Below are 7,526 nucleotides of genomic sequence, written 5' to 3' on the forward strand. Positions count from 1 at the left end.
GTTGAACGTTCGCATTCAAAGGATGGAAACATAGCTTTATTTGCTGCTGGGGCGTTGTGATATTATGATCCTTAAATGCACTAATTAGTTGTCATCTAAAACCCAGCTACCCCGTGTGGTTTGTGTTGTGAATTGATTGCGAGATTTTGACGCTTGATCATCTTTCATTGGCTACGCTCAATATGAAGCAACATTCCATTGTGCCTAAAGATTACATGTAATCTTATTGCACGTAAATAAAATTATGCACCCTGGAAATTGATGCCCCCAGGAAATTGTACGGAAGAGATGTTAGAGCAAATTTAAATTTTGATACCTCCATTTTTCTGACTGGGGCCTGCTCTAGTGCCTACTACTACTTACTGTGTATCACCTTTTTTTTATATATACAATCCTTTTTTTTCCAGCCGATTGACCCATTTGTTTAAGTTTATTTTTAATAAAATAAGTAGTTTTTTAATTTTTTTTATATGTTTATTCAAACTATTTTTCCTTAAAAAACCAAAAAAAAGTTTTTTAAGAAATAAATCCCACCTGCTTCTTCAAAAATATTATTTTAAAAAATACTTTTTTAAAATTTAAACAAACTAGCCCATTATGATGCTATATATTGTTTGAATTTTATTTTGATAGTGTCAATTAAATTTTAGGGTAATTTTTTAAAGTCAAATATTTGTGACTTTAAATAAGAATATGTGAAATGTACTGCAGAATTCAACCTGCTTTAAACTCAAATTAACCGCATGAACCTTGTTTAGAGTTGTACTTAAAATAGTTCAGACCATAAGGTTGAACTGTGGACTAGGATTTTCTTCAGTTTAAAATTTACCGTATTCACGCAGTCAATTAATCGTAGTTAGGGGATGAAGAACGAATGAATCATATTTTATCTTCAACACCCATTTGCCTTGACGCCCGAGGGGCGATAAAGGTAAGGTAAGGGACAGAACCAATGCTGTGTGGATAGCACTTTGCAACAGTTGAAAACAATAGTTAAATATAATTACCCACAAGAAGTAGGGAGTTGCTAGGTGCACCCAGCAATATTGCTGGTGCACCCAGCAATTTATTGAAAGGTCAATTTTGCCCTTCATTTAAAAACATAAAAAACTTTATCCCTCTTTCGGAAGCATTCTGTCTTCTCTCTTCCGCGAAAAAGCTTTTCTCCTCTCTTCTCTCTGCCGCGAAAAAGCATTCTGTCTTCTTCTCTTCTTCTCCGCGAGGCTTCTCCGGCTTCATCTTCTCTGCGAGGCTTGTCTTCCATTTGCATTCGAGGTAGGTGGCCTTCTTTTCTTCTTAGCTTTCCTTTTGTTTTGCACTGTATGTGTAGCATTTAGGGTAGGTTAGTTGAACCTTAGGGTAGAGGACGCCGGAAAAAATGGCGGAAGCTTGGTGACGATGAGCCTTCCGGAAGACCCGTTAGGGGTTCTTCCGGAACTTCCGGAAGATTTCCGGAAGAAGGGTTCTTCCGTAGGTAATGAAACGACTTCTGGAAGAACAGATCTTCTGGAAAACTCTCGGAACACCTCTTCCGGAATGTTTCCGGAAGATGTACTTGTTCCGGAAACATTCCGGAAGAGGGTTCTTTCGGATGACCTTTCAGTGGTTCCGGAAGCACTTTTCGGAAGAGCCTTCTTCCGGAATTCTTCCGGAAGTAGTTTTTAAATTTTTTTTTTTAAAAAAAAATATTTTTTTTGTTAATTGTTTTTGTTAATTGTTTTAGTTTATTTTTTATATCATTTTAGTTGACTAATTTACTAATTATTTAATTTAAAATTACTTATGTATTATTTTATAAATGAAGTAGTTTATTTGTATAAATAAAGTTGTGTATGTTTGGAAATATTTTTTTCCTATTATTGTTTTATTTGTATATATAATTTTAGTTGTGTATGTTTACTAATTATATATTTTGAAAGTAGTTGTTTTTTTTTGGTCTATAAATAAATTTTTTTATTTTATTATCAATAAAGTTGTTTATTTGATTATAAATGAAGTATTTTTTTTTTTTATAAATGAAGTTGTTTAATTTTTTTTTAAAATTAAGTTGTGGATGTTTAGTAATGAATTATTTTTATATTAGTTGTTTTTTTTTATAAATGAAGTTATTTATTTTTTTTTAAAAAAATTAACTTGTGGATGTTTACTAAGTAATTTAGTTGTGTTTTTTTTTTAGAAATGAAGTTTCTTATTTTTTTTTTAAATTAAGAGTTGGATGTTTACTAATTAATTTTTTTTTACATTAGTTTTGTTTTTTTTATAAATGAAGTTTGTTTAATTTTTTTTTTAAATTAAGTTGTGGATGTTTAGTAATGAATTATTTTTATATTATTTGTGTTTTTTTATAAATAATTGAAGTTGTTTATTTTTTTAAAAAAAAATTAACATGTGGATGTTTACTAAGTAATTTAGTTGTGTTTTTTTTTAGAAATGAAGTTTCTTATTTTTTTTTAAATTAAGAGTTGGATGTTTGCTAATTAATTTTTTTTACATTAGTTGTGTTTTTTTTATAAATGAAGTTTGTTTAATTTTTTTTTTTAAATTAAGTTGTGGATGTTTAGTAATGAATTATTTTTATATTAGTTGTGTTTTTTTAATAAATAATTGAAGTTGTTTATTTTTTTTTTTTAAAAAATAACTTGTGGATGTTTACTAAGTAATTTAGTTGTGTTTTTTTTTTAGAAATGAAGTTTCTTATTTTTTTTTTAAATTAAGAGTTGGATGTTTACTAATTAATTTTTTTTTTACATTAGTTGTGTTTTTTTTTTTATAAATGAAGTTTGTTTAATTTTTTTTAAAATTAAGTTGTGGATGTTTAGTAATGAATTATTTTTATATTAGTTGTGTTTCTTTTATAAATAATTGAAGTTGTTTATTTTTTTTTAAAAAAATTAACTTGTGGATGTTTACTAAATAATTTAGTTGTGTTTTTTTTATAAATGAAGTTGTTTAATTTTTTTTTAAAATTAGGTTGTGTATGTTTTAAAATAATTTGATTCAAGTTAGTCTTATTTGTTTATAAATAAAGTTTTTTTATAAAGAAAATTGTGTATATTTTGACCGAAAGAAATACGTGTTCGACATGATTTACAGATCATGGCTAGAACACGAGGTTTAGGTCGTGCCATAGGTAGAGTTGTAGGCAGAGATAGACCTGCTGACGATGTTCCTGAGAGGCGTAGGCCTACTGCCTCAGCCCGTAGACTACGCGTTCATCAGATGACTACGGAGGGACGTGATATGGCTGAGGACGTCGCTGACATGACTGATGATGTCCCTGAGGGGTCAGATGGTGATGATGCTGCAGAGGGATTCCCTGGTGGTCCACGAGACCCGTCAATGCTCACATCATTTGCCGAGCATGTTGCACATGCCGTGTGGAGTGGACAGGTATTTTAATTTGTTAATTATTTGTCATTGTTTATTTATTTGTTTATGATTAGTTTTTTTTAATAATTGTATAATTTGTACTTCAAATCAGGAACGTCCTGATTTAAAGTTAGTGTCACATGGGAGGAAGGTGACACTGATTGGGAGGCCAGTGCCTGAGATTGAAGGCCTGGTGGCTGCCACAGGATTAAGTCCACTGATAGATTGTTCAGTTATTACTGGTGATCCTGGACTTATATCCGTATTTGTGGAGAGGTGGCACAGTGAGACTAGCACCTTCCACCTTCCTGTAGGAGAGCTGACGATCACATTGGATGATGTGTCGTCCATCCTACATTTGCCCATCACTGGCGCCTTGCACAGTTTCCACGCTCTTTCTACGGAGGAGGCCAAATTCTTGCTTACGGAGTTGCTGGAAGTGTCTGAGGAGGAGGCCAGAGCTGAGACAGCACTCACACGTGGAGCATATGTACGATTAGGATGGGTTCGTGACATTTATGAGACCAGATGTCAGGCCCGGCGGTGGATTGTCGCAGCTCGCGCTTATCTGCTGCACCTTGTCGGTTGCACTCTTTTTGCTAATAAGAGTGCAACATACGTGCATGTGGTCCACCTTGACGCTTTTCGGGACCTCGCTCATAGTGGTGGTTACGCTTGGGGGGTTGCCGCGCTGGTTCATATGTATGACCAGTTAGATAAGGCTTGTAGGACCACCACCCGACAGCTTGCGGGGTACTTGACGCTACTTCAGGTAAATTTTGTGTTTATTAATATGTTAGGTTCGATTATGATTTAAACATGTTTTTATGTTATGTTAACCTCAATTATTGTGTAGTGCTGGATCTATGAGCACTTTCCTAGTGTGCATCAGTGCTTGACTGACGATACATACCAGGAGACGTCCCCACGTGCTTCCCGGTGGTTGACGTCAAAGGCGCACATGAAGGGCATCACAGGAGCACCCTACAGGGCACGCTGTGATGGTTTGACCATCACAGATGTGTCCTGGTTGCCGTACACGGAGCATCGAGGTGTTAGGACGTTTCAGGAGATTTCATCGTTCCAGGGTCAGCTCAGATGGGGTCCTATGATCGTCACAGTTCGACCGGAGAGGGTGGTACGCCAGTTCGATTACATCCAGAGCATCCCTCCGCCGCCTGTTAGTGCACGATTGTCACACGATCAGATAGATGACAGGTGGATGGAGTTTGCGGATCACTTACTACCTGCGGGTCAGCCTTGTCTAGTGCCTGGGCAGGTATCTGCGGATTACATTGAGTGGTTTTTCCGCATATCTCATTCTTTCATGACACCGACCCAGGCAGCTGACCAGCAGAGGGATGCACCAGCTGCAGACCCTGAGGACTACATACAGACGCCCAGCCCCCAGGTTCCAGTGGCATTTGACCCCCCTCCATATGTGGTAAGATTATTTACGCGTTTAATGTTTTATAAGTTGTTGTTTATTTTGAATTTCATAATAAATGTTTTTACTGACTTTGACAGGATGATTACGAGGGATATGAGGCGATTGCACAGAGGTTGGAGCGTGTGCTCAACCTTAGGATAGTCACTGCAGGGACAGAGTTATATGACATTATGCAGGACTGTCTGACGATCGCGAGAGGGGGACCCAGTGCTGATGGGACGGTCAGGGCTCGTCAGAGACGCCGCACGGACCATTGATCATTGTATTTATTTTGTTGTGTTGTAGTTGACATGAATATTTGTAATTATTATAGTTTTTGTTTAATATAGTTGACGTGTTTTGCACAGTTTATTATTTTATAATATAGTTTGTTATTCTGATTGTTTGTGGTCCTTAAGCGAAGTTTACGGTTGTTTTAAATTTATTTTTAAAAAAAGGGAACCTCGAATCATGAGTTTTGTTTGTAAGAATTACATAAAAAATAAAAGTTTTTAAAATGATTAATAATTCATAAGTGAACCATTTTTTCATGTTCAAGTACCCATGTTTGTAAGAATTACATAAATGAACCATTTTTCCATGTTTGTAAGAATTACATAAAAAACATAAGTTTTTAGAATCATGAGTTTTGTTTGTAAGAATTACATAAATGAACCCTTTTTCCATGTTCAAGTACCCATGTTTGGGATTTTTTGCGTGGGTGTGCCTGTGCCCTGAGACAATGGAGGGTGGCCATTTCTCATGTTTGGACGTCAAAGAATCCAAAAAAAATAGTCTCGTTCCCCAGTTCCGTCAACTAACACGTCAAAACAAAGCCTCAAAATTCAAAAAAATAGGAAATGAACCCTTTTTCCATGTTCAAGTACCCATGTTTGGGATTTTTTTGCGTGCGTGTACCAGTGCCCTGAGACAATGGAGGGCGGCCATTTCTCATGTTTGGACGTCAAAGAACCCAAAAAAAATAGTCCCGTTCCCCGGTTCTGTCAACTAACACGTCAAAACAAAGCCTCAAAATCCAAAAAAATACGAAATGAACCCTTTTTCCATGTTCAAGTACCCATGTTTGGGATTTTTTTGCGTGGGTGTGCCAGTGCCCTGAGACAATGGAGGGCGGCCATTTCTAATGTTTGGACGTCAAAGAATCCAAAAAAAATAGTCCCGTTCCCCAGTTCCGTCAACTAACACGTCAAAACAAAGCCTCAAAATCCAAAAAAATACGAAATGAACCCTTTTTCCATGTTCAAGTATCCATGTTTGGGATTTTTATGCGTGGGTATGCCAGTGCCCTAAGACAATGGAGGGCGGTCATTTCTCATGTTTGGACGTCAAAGAACCCAAAAAAAATAGTCCCGTTCCCCGGTTCCTCCAACTAACACGTCAAAACAAAGCCTCAAAATCCAAAAAAATACGAAATGAACCCTTTTAACAATTAATTTTTTGGACCACTGAAACAACACATTCAACTTTATTATGGGAATTAAACACGCCGTAAACATATAAAGGTTACATCAACAAAAAAACAAAAAATTAAACATCACATTCAGTTGTTTAGCGACGTCCCACTGACCTCGTCTTCAACATATTTAGTAAAGACAACTAAAATTTCTATTGGTCCATATTTTTTCCAGTAGTTAGATTGTACTAACACCTTCAGCAGTTCTTCGTTGGTGATCAGCTCATTTATTTCATATTTTATAACCGTATCTGAATACTCAAACTGAGCTAGTTGGCGGAAAAACAATCGTCTTACCATTTGTGATTCGTGAATTCCAAGAGGGGGAATCCCTTTAGGTGCAACTTGCTTGATTAAATTCTTCAGTTCATCGATGGTACATGTTGAAGGAATTTGAAATTTCTTAGGATTTTTTCCTGTGAACGCGCATCCAACAAATTTGTTCTGTGGTGGCATGTTCCATTTGCCGTTGTAATACAGGATCGCGTCATGAATACGAGGCATAGTGCGTTCAAGTAAGTTTATTATTCCATCTAGTGTTCTTCCAACGGTGTATAATAACTCAATCGGACCAACACAAGAAAATTGATCATTACACATTAACATTGTGTTGACATCGTCATCATTTATCAATTTGATACACTCAAAGCGAATTTGGTTACCTGTATCGGTGAATGGCTTCCGGTAGTGAATTTCATCCAAAAATTGTTTGTCGGATAGCTGAAGGGTATTGTGTATTCTGGTTTTTAGGCTTGCAAAATCACACCTATTTGGTACTCGAATGGGCACCGGAGTTGAAGTTTGGAAGTAAACCCCAGTATCATTGTGAATAATCGATCCATTTGGATAAATGAAAGCCAACCTTGAGTTGACAATCGTCTGACTGCTAGTTTCTCCTAGAAATGCCATAGTTTGTGTATCAGTTGGGAGATTATTTGAAAGCAAGATAATGTGTGATTTAGTAGCCTAGTCTGCCATATATATAGATGGTTGTGACAGAGCCTTTGTTTAACTTTGTTTACAAAAAAATAGACACGCGTAAATGTGTAGTCAAGTCAGCGAATGTGTTGTCGCTAATGTGTAGTCAAGTCAACCAATGTGTTGTCGAGCGACTGCTAGTTTCAAAATGTGTACTGAAGTCAGCCAATGTGTTGTCACGCTCAAACTGTAATACGCATGCATGTCATTATGTGTTGTCAATTATGACAATGATGTATGCTGCACGCGTAAATGATTTTTGTTGGACCAACAATT

This window comes from Glycine soja, chromosome 20 (assembly GCF_004193775.1).
Source record: "Glycine soja cultivar W05 chromosome 20, ASM419377v2, whole genome shotgun sequence".
NCBI lineage: Eukaryota > Viridiplantae > Streptophyta > Magnoliopsida > Fabales > Fabaceae > Glycine > Glycine soja.